This window comes from Delphinus delphis, chromosome 1, assembly GCF_949987515.2.
Source record: "Delphinus delphis chromosome 1, mDelDel1.2, whole genome shotgun sequence".
Taxonomy (NCBI): domain Eukaryota; kingdom Metazoa; phylum Chordata; class Mammalia; order Artiodactyla; family Delphinidae; genus Delphinus; species Delphinus delphis.
The window spans coordinates 148,241,101-148,256,290 of record NC_082683.1 but is presented as its reverse complement, the minus strand read 5'-3'; positions in this window follow the sequence as shown (position 1 = coordinate 148,256,290).

The following is a 15,190-nucleotide window of genomic DNA, read 5'->3' as shown; positions in this document are numbered from 1 at the left end:
ACTTTTTATGCAAACCAGGGCTTTTAGCCTATTAGATTACACAGCGTGCTAGGAGAACAGGATGGACAAGATATTCTGCTTTCTTGCTTTGTCAAAGGATCCAAAAAGGAAGGACCAGGATTTAGGATTATGGTGCTTGAGCCTTGGAAGAGAGCTCCTTGGGTCATCTGTGTCAGGATCCCCTCTCTTTAGGCAGACTACAACCTTGAGCGTTCCATTTAAGCAGATAACTGCAGAAGGAGATCCTAAAATTGCTCTTGGTAACCTGAAGCTCTCCCCCTCCTCCTGCCCCAAATTAAACCTACTTACTTCATTCAGTAAAAAAATGTGACATTCTGCTGAGATCTTACTTCTCTAAGAAGGGTACTAGAAAGCCCAATGTAGAAAACACTTTAAATGGCATATACATTTGGAAGCAGTTATTTGTTTTACAAAGAAAAAGACCCCAGCATGGTTCCTTGAAGAATGAGTCCTCTAGTTCTCTTTAAGTGACTGTGTATACATCATTAATGACTAGACAGAAAAGCTTTTTTTCCCAGTTGGGGGTAGGTAGATGCGCAGGCAGAGAAGATAAAGTTTAAATGCCAACAAACTAACACTTTCTGAAAGTCTGACAGAATTGCTGATATGGTCCTTGTAAAAAACAGAGATATCTTTCCATTGATACATTGATATAAAAATATCAATCCACATGCCACTTTGTTAGAAGGAAATGTGGTTCAGTTGTACTTGAGAGTGAACCTTTGCCCCGCATTTCTCTTGAAATTTCTTCAGCACTAAAATCAGCGGAGATTGAGCCTGGGGTCAAGACCGGCCTTGAACAAATGGCTAAGTGAGGGATATACATGTTGTTGCTGTTTGCCTTTATTTGTCTCCTCACCTTCTCTACTAACACTCCTTTTCAATTGTAAAGTAAGACCTGTCCTATGTCTTATGTAATCTTTCCTCACCTGGGCACCCAGTACCTAAATAACTCTAGCTTTTTGTCCTGTTCCATGTGTCTCAGATTTGCTAGGTGGAAATCTGACAGGCTAATGACTGATTAAAGCCTGAAACCCAAATCCTTCTTGTACTGGTTTACATTTTGATAGCAGACTATTGGAAAGCAATATTATTACTCAGAATGTTATATCATGGTGGACATTCAGACATCATAGAGAACTGATCGGGAGATACTTTGGACTAGGTCTGGAAGCGAAGGGAAGTCGGGAAGTTCTTCAAATCATTCCAGGTAAGAGGCTCATATCCTTCTGTCTATGAGACCGGATCGAAGTGTCCAGTTGGGCAGTCCTTCCGCTGCCCCACATCCTGAAACCCTCCTTTCCTGGGCAACATGCCGAGCACAGGACAAAGGCGATGATGCAACATCTTGACAGTGCAGAGTGGTATATTTGACATCCACACAAAACACAACACCGTGTGCTTCCAGCTGTTTCCTCTGAAACAGGTGATGAGATGAAAGGCTCGTTTCTGAGTGGGAGGATGCCTTGGAAAGCTTACAGTTGCCATTCTTACACCCATGCTTGCCCACCATCTTAAAAAGAACAGAAAATGGTGTAGCTGAGAAGTCATGCCTGATCAGATAGGATTTCAAAGCAGCACTGTCACAGGCAAGGTTAGAGAAGGGGTGGGAGGTGTAGCAAGGTTGGCTTGGCTGATTGGGGAGGGCTTGGCTGTTGTTGGAAACTCATATGGATCCAATCTCAGGGTTCTGCATACTCTCCACTGAGGCCTTGAGCTAGTCGTAGTCAGCTCCTGAGGACTTGAGAAGGCTCTGTGAATTACTCACGAGGCAGAGGGACTCTGACTAAAGCAGTGTAGACCTGTTTCTGAAATGCAAGTGCAGATTGGGAAAGTGGAGAAAGGGATGTTGAGACTATACGTTTTATTAGACCTGACTGCCTGCCCTCAGTGTTGTTTTTCCCCAAACAAACAAACAAACACATCCCAACGATGGTAAGTTGAAATGGAGTTTCTTTGAATTTTCTCCTTTCTCCCATTTTCCAATAGTCCAGCTGCTATCCTTTCCCCTCCTGCCTGTTATAATAAGTTCAGTTGGTTTCAGGTAGATTTGTTGCCTCAAACCAGCTGAGACTCCTTGCTGATCCAGGAGGAAGGTAAACAGATATAGTCGTCTTGTTCCTGATGGGACTTGGGTATCTCTTGCAGTGACCGTGGCCCCGAGGCATAGGCTCCTGCTTGCTGCTGCTGTGGTCTCATTAATAGGCTGAGTTCAGGATGTTTTGGGAAAAGTTCAGTACTGAGCACTGGTCATACATTGTTTAAGACAAAAAATATCATCATTTATAGGCTATGTTCGGGAACTGATGCAATAACTCTATTACACATTGTTTTCTGTGGACACATAGACCCAAGTTCTGTGAAGAGATTGGTAAGCTCTGCAGGGATGGAGAGAAAGAGTCCCCCTAAGTGCCTTATCCTTTCAGTATCAGAGTCTACTGTGGGTGAGGACCACATGATTCTTTCGAATTTTTTTGACCACACAAATCGTTCACTCCTATTATTTATTTGAGGTGCCTCTGGATGATGCTGAATTGGTCTCTTCAACACCATGCAATTGATGGCTTCTAGGGGGATGATGTTGATAGGGTACAGGGGACAGGATTGCCCATCAACTTTACCCTCTCAGTGTCATGGTTCTCAGCAAACCTTTTTAAATAGCAGGGACCAAGGAAAATAAATAGGATGGTGTCTCTATTCTGGTCCAAAGGACTCTAGATCCCATCTTTCTCCCTTCCTGAGTACGTACATTCCTTAAGTAGCTGATCAGGGCTGGGAGTTGTTGATGCCCCCCTCTTTCTCAGCTCCCTAGCTTCAGTATTTTTCCTTGGATTATTATAAATGCCCCCTGACTGTTCCCCACCCCTGCCTTCAGTCTTGTACTCCTTCAGTCCATCTTCATAATTTAGGCACAATTATTTTTTTAAAATGTGAATCTAGTTCCATGTGCTATAGTATGTCCTTGTTGTTTATCTATTTTATATACAGTAGTATGTATCTGTCACTCCCAAGTTCCCAATTTATCCCTCCCTCTGCCTTTCCCCTTTGGTAACCATAAGTTTGTTTTTTATGTCTGTGAGTCTATTTCTGTTTTGTAAATAAGTTCATTTGTATCATTTGTTTAGATTCCACATATAAATGATATTATATGATATTTGTCTTTGACTTACTTCACTATGTACGTATAGTTGAATCAATTTTCTGTACACCTGAAACATTGTAAATCAGCTATATTTTGTTTTCATTTATTTATTTATTTTTTGAATTTTATTTAATTTTTTTATACAGCAGGTTCTTATTAGTTATCCATTTTATACATGTTAGTATATATATGTCAATCCCAATCTCCCAATTATCAGTTATACTTTAATAAAAAATTAAATTAAATTAAATTAAAAAAAAATCTGAATCTGACCATTTTGATTTCTTGCTTAAAATTCTCATCATTAATCTCAGGATAAAATACAAATTCTTTTGCAAGCCCCAAAAAAGCTCTTGACAGACCATTCTTTCCAGTCTCACCTCTTACCATCATCCCCATTCTAATTTCGTGCTGATGTATCAATACTTATAGCACCTCTCCCTTACCTGGGAATCTTTTCAAATGCACTCCCTCCTCCCTGGAATATTCTTCCTCAAACTGCTTCCCTTTGTTTGGCTAACTTCTACTTACCCTGTAGGACTTTTTCAGAGATCCCTTCATTCAGATGCCATTTGTAGTTGATTGCCATGGACCAGGTTTGAAATAGGTGTTTGTTCTTGGGGTGCCTGTAACCTTTGGGCTTGCTTCTGACACAGCAGTGTCTCCCTAGTTTTATGTTTTCTCTTTACTTGCCTGTTTGCCTACAAGAAATTAAGTTTTGAGGCAAGGACTATGTCTTAGTCATCTTTTTAACTTTGGTACTTGGTCAATAGAGTAGGTTCTTAGCAAATGCTGGGTGAATAAATGTCTGACCTATGTCACTATAGGCTAATTGTTCACAGGTAAGCTGTTTCCTTCCCTTCCTTCCTTCCTTGCATCCTTCCTTGATTCCTTTCTCCCTCTGTCCCTCTCTTTTTTCTTTACTTCTTTATTTCTCTCCTAGTTTGGCAGGATATTTTTCTTGATGCTACATGTGGTACTTCACTGAGTTTAGCAAGGCATCATTTTCTGGATAGATATCATCTCTACAGTCTCCCCCAGGTAAACCTGTTGAGAGATTTAGAGTCCTTCCCCAGTTCCCTCCCAGATTTTTCTACTCTTATCACCAATCGGATATGTATATGATTGTCTATATGATATCTATATCTATCTGGAGACCATGTTATAGCCAAGATAGCTCTGTTTTCTCTCGCATTTTCTAAGTATTCCAGTAGAAAGTTGGAAGATTTTAATCCTCTTCTCCTAACAACAGCAATGTCAGAATCCTTTACTAGGTTCCAGTTGAGTCGGGCAGTGGTGTGGATGGGGGATGGAGGCATGGGAGTGAACCCAGAATGCTGCTTTCACTACGTAGAGTCTGGTAGGGAACCATTCTTTCCCCCCTCCATTCCCCTTCCTTTGGAGGCTGGGGAATCCACAGAATCTTTGGTAGTCACTAGTGTTGTCCATTAAATTCTTCCCAGACTCATGACAGGATTTCACTTAATTGCCTGAACAGAAGTGGAGGGTTACTTCCAGACAGAAGCTCCTAGATTGAGACGTGACCACCGCTCTCAGATGATGGCTGCTCCGCCAGCCTGGTCTCAGTGAGGACTGTGTTGCTCAGATGCAACCTGCACTGGACGTATGCTAGTACTGAGTGATAAATCTTCATGTAAGGCACTGAGATTTGCAGGTTATTGGTTCCCACAGGGTAACCTGGTCTCCACTGGCTGATGCAGAGTCACTGAAATAAAATGTTCTCTTCACTAAAAGTCTCCTGCTGGGGATTCCATAGGAAGAGGGGACTTAGCATCATGGACACTGACACATCTGCAGGTCCAGCTCTCTCTGATCTGAGCCCAATCATCCTTACCTGATCTTCCCTTGGTGCTCTCATTAGATGGGCCTTGATCTGTGGTTCTGCCACAGTCGACATCTCTTATTTAATTTCTGTAGCTTCTGTCCCCCCTTCTGCTAAGATCAATTCCACTTCCTTTGGGGAGCTGCTCCTGACCCACCTTCTTATTATAATGGGCTCCAGTCATAGCATTGGGCACCCCTCACCACAGTAATCGGCACAAGATCTAGGCCTGACCATTCATGCTTCCACAAGTGATCGGTACAAGGGGTGGAAATATGACCCAGGTTGGTCTAATTAGAGAACTTCTCTGCTATATCAAGGTGGAAAAGTAAGAGGCCTCTCTTTCCTTTGGGTTCTAAGATAGGATGCCTTGAATGTGGAGCATGCTTCCTGCCGCAAAACGTCCATCTGCAGCATTGTCAGCACATGCAGAAGCAGAGACGAGCTACAGAGAAACCTGCCAGTTTTGTGAGCTAACAAATACCGCCTTGTTCTAAAACTAATCCAAGATGTTTATCTGACAGTCTTAACAGAAAGAATTCTCACTAATTCACCCAGCAATAGTCAATCTTCTCTTTCTGAGTGATCCATGCTTTATCCATGTCTATTCCCTCCATGCTCCAGTGGTAAATATACAAGTGACCCCAGATCCTTGTCACACTCAGCCTCGTGACTATTATTCCTAGGACCTTCTATTCACAAACTCTCAGAGGTGATTTCCTCTTATTGTACTTACACGTATAAGACTTTCTCAGTTTTCTTCTACCTTAGAATATAAGTAGTACATCATCAGAAAGGGTGAGGGAGGTGGTGCTTTGTGTCGTATTGGCAGGAAGCAACATTCAATAGTCGATTCAAAGAGAAGTTAGAGGGCTTCAAAGTTAGAAGTTAGAAGTTAGTGGTGCAGTGGTTGAGAGTCTGCCTGCCGATGCAGGGGACACGGGTTCGTGCCCGGTCTGGGAGGATCCCACATGCTGCAGAGCAGCTGCGCCCGTGAGCCATGGCCGCTGAGCCTGCGTGTCCGGAGCCTGTGCTCCCCAACGGGAGAGGCCACAACAGTGAGAGGCCTGCGTACCACAAAAAAAAAAAAAAAAAGAGAAGTTAGAAAGACTATAAACGGCAAGCAAAATGCCTCGAGCTTGGAGCCGTCAAATGTCAGGACAAAGAGTGTTTCACGTGAGCGGAGCCCAGAGCACATCAATATGCACTGATGCACCGTCCATCGCTGCTTTTACAGCTTCCTGCAAAAGCAGGTGCTCCCAGCAATGACCCTGGGTCAATGTAATATTAAATTATGTTTGAGATCCTTGGTTCACTAAGGCAGCTGCCTGTAAAATTCATTAAAATAACACTGTGATTACTTCTCTCAAATGTTTGGCATTCAAAGTGTTAAATTCCAGTTTTTCTAGCAAATGTATTTATGTAGAACAGCCCTTTCTCTGATCTGGGTTGATGAGGTATGCTGTATTGTTTATCAATATAAATAATTTGCAGTATGGATATCTCTGTTTTGTTTGTATGTACACTCTTTAGTATGCGATAATGTCTGTGAAAGCATTTTGTAAACAGTAAAATACAATGAAATTGTTCTTTATCACCATGCTCCATGGGAAGTCCTGAAGGGAACTGATACCCACTGGCTTGTCCCTGAAAATTCCTACACTAGAGCTTTCTCAAAGTTTAGTGCCCATCAAGGTCTTCTGGGAACCTGTTAAAAGTACAGATTCCCAGGGCCCATTCTCAGATAATTCTGATTTAATGGCTCTGGGTGGAACCCAGAAATCTGCATTTTTAAAAAAGGGGCTCCCATCCTCCCCCAGTGACTCTCACACAGGTAGTCTAAAGTCTATCTTTTAAAAATATTGCTCTACACTTATCCAGAGCCTCCAACTGCCCTGGAATGCTTCCCTTTTTCACAATGGGTCTGAGAAAACATTTCCCCTCCTGTGCTGTGTCTAAAGTCAGAACCCAGACCTGAATCACCGAGTAGAGGCTGGAAGTTATAAAATATAAAAGAGGATCTGCTTGAGGTGACTTAAATAAGTTGAAGAAAAAAAAAAGACTTCTTAAGTCAAGTTTTAGATGGTGGTATAATTAGAATTATTATCCATTATTTATGTGGCAGATGACGTTCATGAGATGCTTGACGACTCTATGTTAATAGGCAGTGTCTTTGCTGAAAGGGAACGTGACATTGGTCTATCCTTTCTCTCTCCTGTCTCCCTCCCACCTTCTCTCTGCTTTTGTTGAGCCCCAGCAAGTTCTAAGAGCATTTTTGGTTTGCCACCTGCTAGGAGCTTGTGATAGAGAAGTTAAGTCACCATTAAGAGTCTGATTTAGAAACTGGACATCTTCGTACAGTGTGTCAACTGTTTGATAACAGTTATAGGTGTTGCTGTCATTCCTTTACCACCCTCTATGTGTTGGACGTTTGTCATATATGACCTCATCAAATTCGCATAACAGCGTTGCGAGTAGATATTATCTCTTTAAAGATGAAGAAGCTAAGGTTCAAAGAGGTTAAATGACCAGCTCACGGCAACACAGCCAATAAAGAGAGGAACCAGGTGACTCTGAGTGCAAGTCCCAGGGCCTTTCCACTACTTGTCAGGGTATCAGGGCTCCCCAAGGGCCCTCAAAGGGAAGAGAGCATGCAGGCCTCTTTGGTTGGGTAGTTTCTCTGGGTCTGTTTAGTGCTTTGCCCTTGCTATGGTCAACAGTGATCTTTGCCTTCTCTTATCGGCTTTAGTTAGTTTTCCCTGGGTTCTTCCAGCATCAAGGCCTGGACTACTTACTAAAGGAGCACTTTTGGTAGAGTGGGATCGATCTTAACCTGAAGGTTTCTAAGAACACAAAGTACTTCTAGTTCTGCAGATAAACTACATTAGCTCCACGATTGCCTTTGCTGTGACAAATTATATTTTTCCTTCCTTTACCTGGATATCGCCTTTCGGGGAGTCAAGACCTATCGTATGATGTGTCACATCATATGTGACACATCGTATGATGTGTCACATCAATGACACATTGTTGGTGTGTCCTAAGAGAAAAGGGAAATGCAAAGTTAAGCACAGTCTGTCAAGACAAGGGGCAACTGGGCTTGAAAAATCCCTGCTCATCAGGGGCAGTGATATCCTGGTTTAGTGTAATGAAAGTTCTCGTGCCCAGTGTCCTCTGACAATCTGACTTTAATGGCGTTACTATAGCTGGGGTAAAGCATTTTATATGGAACCAGGTTTACATTATCCTACTCTTTAGAGATCTTGCTTGCCATGGTGTTCAAATCCTTTAATCCATAAATAGGATTCCAGACAGCACTGGGCTGCCTTCCAAAACTGTAATGTTCCAGTATATGAATTATTACCAAAAGATTAGGGTGTTTCTAGTAATAACATTTCAAATAAATCAGCTTTCATGGAGGAACAACAAACTAATATTGGAAATAACAATATAAAGACATTTATATAGCCACTTGCTAGAATAACTTCCCTAACCAGGGGCTTCTTTTCTCATTTACATTCACTCTGTTTGAAAAGTCTTTTTTCATTTATCATCAGCTGCTGGCTTTAGCCTTAAAGCATGCCACATGTTCCCGAGTCCTGGGCTTCCTCAGTCCCTTCTTTGAAGCCTAAGAAACGACCGGGTTTTTTTACCCAGGGAAGGTCAGAAGTGTTGACTATTGTCCCCAGAAGTTCTAGATCCCTTTGACCTTTCTCTTTGGCTCTGGGCAAGTGTGTAGGAGGAAGGTATAAGTAAATTTCAGGCTGGGAAATACTCTTTGGGGGCTTTTATAAAAGATCATGAATGAGATCATGGGGTAGAAGAGAGTGTTCCTTGCTTGGTCTTAGAAATTGAGTCTTTTATGGTGACACAAAGACCTCTGCTGACAGTGAAGATGTACCCCACATGCATGCACCATTGTGATGACTCCAGGCTTGTGTGATATGAGGTAAGAGCACCTGCTTTATGCATGGATGAATTCTGGCTTCATCATTGACAAGTCTTGGAAAGTTAGACAAGTTCTTTTACCACTTTGTTCCTCCATTTTCTCATCTACTAAATGGGGATACTAGCCCATGGGATTGAGATGATTAAATGAGCTATCAGTGGTACCATTAGCTCAAATATGAGTTCTTTCTCTCCTTTCTATTGTTCTTTCAAACATTTGAGTTCATGGTAAGGTGGCTGATGGGAAGTAAAGAGGCCCCCTCTCTTAGCCACAAATGGCTGTTTTGAGAAAAGCCTCCAGGCTAGAAGCAGGGATACCTGATTCAACTTCCATTTCTGTGGCTAAGCCACTGTGACCTTGAGTGAGCTGTCATCCTTCCGGGTCCCCGTTCCATCTTCTACTAGAAGAAAAGTGTCTGGCTTCTCCCTACCCTGTAGGGTGAGAAAGTAGTAAAGCCAATATACTTATATGAGATCACATTTGGAGGAGACATTTCAGAGTCATAGAACTTTAATGCTAGAGGTTATCCAGGAAGGGAGGGAAATAACATTCATAAAAAGTACTCACCATGGGGCTTCCCTGGTGGCGCAGTGGTTGAGAGTCCGCCTACCAATGCAGGGGACACGGGTTCATGCCCTGGTCCGGGAAGATCCCACATGCCGCGGAGCGGCTGGGCCCGTGAGCCATGGCCGCTGAGCCTGCGCATCCGGAGCCTGTGCTCCGCAATGGGAGAGGCCACAGCAGTGAGAGACCCCCCCCCACCCCCCCCCAAAAAAGAAGTACTCACCATGTTCAAAGTGCTTTATATACTGCAGCATATTTAATCCTAACAACCCCATTAGGGAGGTGGAGTTATGCCCAATTTACAGAAGTGGAAGCTGAGACTCAGAGAGTCACTTTTAGGTAACTTAACCCCAGGCCCCACAGCTAGAATGTGGCAGAGGCAGAACTCAAACCCAGATCTGTAGGACTCCAAAGCCCACTGTCTTCCCATTGCACCATTTCCCCATCTGTAATTCTCATTTTACAGGTGACAGAACTGGGAGTCAAGAGATGTTGAATCATTCATCTATGGACTTAGCTGGTTAGTGAAAAATTCAAGACCAGAAACCTGATTTTCCTGATTGCTACTCCTAAGCCGGTCACCACTCCCAAACTGATATAAATCGTCTCACCTAACCCTCTATCTTCCATTATTATTTCAAAGATGTTTTGTTTTCATTTCCGATAGATTTTCAACAGACAGAGACTCCTAACAGTTTAGCTCTCAGACTCCCTTCTTATGTGAAAAGTTTGGAATAGTGGATTTCTTTGGTTCCTTTTAGCTCAAAAATTCTATTATTCCTATGACCCTCCATTCCCCATAGCAGTGGATGATCTGTAAAGAAACAATTAAATGCACAGGTTTACTACCCTCTCGCTCTGCGAGCTAGAGGGAAGTCGGCTATTATTTTTCTTCTTCAAAAGGGAGATCTGAGACCCACATTGCCTGAGCAACTAACTCAGGGACATAGCTGATCAGGGAGTGAGCCAGGCCTGCAGTGCTTGAGGGAGATTCATATTTTATGCACCGTTCAACCTTGATCTTTAGCAGAAGGTCTTGACATAGTTCGTGTTGGTTTAGCGAACAAATAAACTCATACATTAATGGATGATGAGTAGAACCCAGGCTTCCCTACTCCCCGTGTAGGTTTTTAGAAGCTCCCATTTTTTTGCCCCAAAACCTTTTGTAATGGGGAAACTTTGCCTCTCTGCTGAGTACTTCATATAGTGGGCTTTCTTGAAACAGGGTAGACCTGAAGAGTGCAGGAGGAGGATTTCAAAAGGAGGATGTTGTATTTGCAGATCACAATAGTAGCAGGTCTGAATACAGACCTGGGAGGATGAATGGCTAAATTTGCACACAGCACCCCAATCTACTGTGGCTCAATTTAAGGCAGCATTAGTGTCCTATTAATGGAATAGGAAAGGGGACGCCTGGAGAAAAGAGGTTTGTGAATTGTCTCCTCAGATTAAAGGAACTTTGAAGTGAAAGCCTTAGCCCTTTGATTAATTGAGCTCTGCGCTTTGTATTTTTGGACTTTTAAATGAACGAGGAAAAGAAAAGAGGAAAAGCACCACTGTGTTTTTGGAAGCTCGTGTCATTTTTTTTCTCTTCCAGTCCTCCGTTTAGCTGCCCCAAAAGGCAATGATGAATGGCACTCACTACAAAAGGGAGCTTGCAGGCACACATGGGCCCGGTGCTCTTTCTGTCAGGGCAGCTCAAAGGGAAGGCTGTACCACACACTGCGTCCCTCTTTCCTCCCTAAACAAATGTTGTTTTTACTGAAGTGGTGTCGGTCTGATTTAATTACAGAGAGAAAGAGAAAGTTCATTCTTCTCTGTGGAGAAGGGAGATTGGACGGCTTGGATAGGATGGGAACCAGAATTCACCAGTCCCCAGGACCCCTTGCTCAATTATGTGTTCTGCCTCAGTTTCCCCTTCTGTCAAAAATGGAAACAAAGCTTTCCTAGATGTCTCAGAGGATGTGAAAGGACTGCTTTTTTACAAATTGATCTGATGGTAAAAATTATGGGAAATGGGAGAAAGGGGCAGGAGAGGGGCTGTGAAGACCTGTGGTGACAACTTCATGCATTTGTTTCCTGTCAGTATGGGGGGGGGGATGGGCTGAATAAGGGAGACGGTTTGGACATATTTCTCCTTGAGGAGTTTTTGGAATCTACCAGATGCCACCTCCACGCCCTCCATCATATGCATAGATATTTTTGTTGACATGATATTCAAAATCCTGAAAGCAGAGGGATGGACTTCTTGACCTAGAGAAGACCTTTTTTAAACCATGATTCTGGGACAGTGATTTTTGCAAGCCGATCTTTGCTTTGGGAGTTGAAGACAATGCATCTTCACTGAAAGGCTCTCCATCCTTTTCCCAGTCCACAGCATAGGGATGGTTCCACTCATTAGGGGGTAGGCCTTTTTCTCAGGGACTGGCCTGCTCTTCGCAACCAACTACTGTCTCCTTTCCTATTCAGCTGTCAGCTCTTTTCCCATGATGCTGCCGACTTTCAGTCTAAAAAGTCACTGCCCTTTCCCTGTTGAGCAGTGAGGCAAGTTCCATTCAAGGGGATTGTAACCACCCCTCTGCCGTGGAGAAGAAGCAGGCTTCCTCCTAATATCACATAGTGATCTTAGCTGGCCCCAGTCTTGTGAAAATACGGAGATGGGAGGACGAGTAAATGAATAACTCTTATCTATATTTCTAGACTGAGTTGGGCAAAGAGATTATATATAGCCAGAATATGTCGGCCTAGGAGTTGAAAAAAAATGAAATACTATGGGAAATCAACATAGGATTAATTGGACCATGCATTTATTTTTAGAAATTAGGCAACCCCCCGAAGATATAGTGTAATGCCACCTGCGGGGAAGTGTTAGGAGCAGACGTCCAGATATTTAGTTTCTGGTTTCAACTCTGGAGCTAACGAATTAGCTTATCTGAAACCAACATGCTGCAAAGCTAGTGAATGATAGTGAATTGCTTGACCAGAGGGTGAGCTTAGCTGACTCTCTGTATCTGCCTGAAAACAGATCTGCTCATAGGCATGGAGCACTTGATGGTACATAAAGTAGTAGTAACCTTAAAATAGTAGTAACCTTTAAATGTAGTAACCTTAAAGAACCTCTCATGTTCTCTAGACACGCCCGTCAAGGTGTAAAAGGTATATACTCTAAAGTTTGCTGTTTGGATTCCAATTTATTTTAAAACAGATTAGAAAGAGAAGAAGGAGAAAGAAGATTCTGTAACATTAGAGTTTTAACTATCATTATGAAAGAAATACTCCCAAAATATGCAAAATGATACACTATACCCACACCCAACACCAGTCACGCTTTCCCATAACTCCTGGGGTGTCTTAGTGTGAATCTTGTTTGTAAGGTTCCGGAAAGGACAAGCTAGCTCCAAAATTGCTGTGGCATCTGTCCTGGGGTTGCTGATCATGGAGGCAAGTAGAAATCCCGGTTTGTTAAAAAATGGAAAGGTGAAAAGTTCATGAGATGTTTGAAGTTGAAAAAAAAGAAAATTGTATATCCATTGGAGGAAAGAAAAGAGGGAGTTTCTAAAATTGCTAATGGGACTAATTTGCCTGTTCTCCCTTGAGAGACAGGTTCATCCCACACTTCAGGATGTTATGGATCTCTTGCATTTTCCTGCCGTCTTATGAATTTTTTGCCATGTGACTTCTCTTTTCTCCTTTGTCTTATTCTTTGGCATCCCTTTTCCTCCACCTCAGCCTCCCGGATAATCAGCCCCACGATGCCAGGTGTCTTGCTCCCGCGCAGCATAATTGAGTTTTCACATTCACTTGAAATTTGGGCCCCTTCGGAGCTGGCCAAGCCTGGTAATTAAAATGTCCCCTTCATCTCTAATTGCTTCATTTAACATCTAGTGCAATGGTTTAGGAGCAGCAGTGCCGTCTGCAGCGATCTGTTGTGCCCTGGATAACTGACAAGCGGTACCTCTTGCCCTTGGCTCCGGCACGTTAGTCTATTTTGGGGCTGGGCATCTTTGAATCCCAGCCCTCTTCTGACCCATGGTGCTTTTCTCGCTTGTTTGGAAAATGTATTTTTAATTTTCTCTGCCTTCCTGGGTGTCAAGTGGGACATCTCCACACCGGCTATTACATCTCCCAGCAAACTTTATCATCACACAGGCCACACATTCTCACCTGAGTCAGGTGCAGGGGGTGGGGAGAAGCTCTGGGCTGGGACTGGAATAGTCAGAGTGTGGGTCCCAGCTCTACAGTCCCTGATTTATAAGTGTCTCATCGTGACCTTGGACAAGTCTCTTGATTGAGCTCCTCACTTTCCACATTTGCAAAGGGTGGAGTGATATTCACATTTTGAGGTGACTGAGGCGACTAAATGAGGGAAGTTGGGGAACGTCTTAAATGATAAAGAATTTAAGTTATGATTGTGACACCGAGGCCATCTGGGATCTCGAGTGTGACACACAGAGACTACCTCTAACTTGCATCCTCTAAACACAGCTGTGGGGGGTGATGAGTGAATCCCCCTAGACGTGAGTTGTATAGGGCAGGAGTGGGTGATGATGATTAAGGAGGGGTGGCGGTACGCTGCAAGAAGCCTCAAGGCTGCGATTCTTTACCTCTCTTCTCTACATTGCTCTTCCCCAAAAAAGTGTGGTTGGGTGGCAGGGGTAGGGACCTTACCACCTGAGGGATGCTATGATGTCACTTGTGTCCTGCTGAGGAAGGGCGGGGAGCTGTAGCTTTTGCTCATAATTGGAAAAATGGGTCAATGTAGTAGATTTGAGTTAGATCTGCTGAAACACCTTCAAGTGTTAGGGGAAGTCTAGCAAAGTGGTCTTTCTTGCTTGTTGTTGGTGATATTAAGATTTTCTCTGCTGAAAGTGAAGAAAAAAGGGTCAAAGTATTGCCATGTCTACCCATGTTTTTTCAATGAGCTTAACAATGCTTTGAATCTAGTATCTTCCATGTCTTAAGTGTCACAAAGTAGGAGGCCTTCCTTTTGTAGGATGTATGTGTGTGTTGTATGTGTGTTTGTGTGGATACATACATCACCACTGCATTAGATGGTGAGTTCCATTTGCTTTGGGGAGAATCAATTAAAGATAAAACCTGTGCACTTGTGGATGGATGGAGTAATGGGGGGTGTGTGCATCACTTTCTCTGTGGGGTGAGATGCTATGAGAAGACAACTCCAAGAACTGGACATCTTGAACAGGCCTGGTTATTTGGGGGAAATTGTATCCTTGGCGATTGACAGATTTAGCAAATAAAAATACAGGATGCTCAGTTAAACTTGACTTCCAGATAAACAATGAATTCTTTTTTAGTATATGTATGTACAATGCACTATTTGGGACACACGTTATAAACAATTATTTGCTGTTTATCTAAAATTTAGATTTAGCTGGGCCTCCTACGTTTTATCTGGCAACTCTACTTGGGGTGGGATAGTAGGCAGTATTAGAGTCTCTTTGGATTATGAAGAAAGCACACGACTATTATTATTCTACCAAGGTTTACAGTGCCTGTGAGAGCCAGAAACTTGGGGATAGGAGGTTAAAGACCTTGTACTCAATCAAGTGTTGGGAAATTTTTCTGCTGTATAGCTTAAAACAATAGATACGCTGAGAAAATCACCCAGTTAGTTATTCAACATAGGGTCTCAGGATTCTGTGTTTATTAA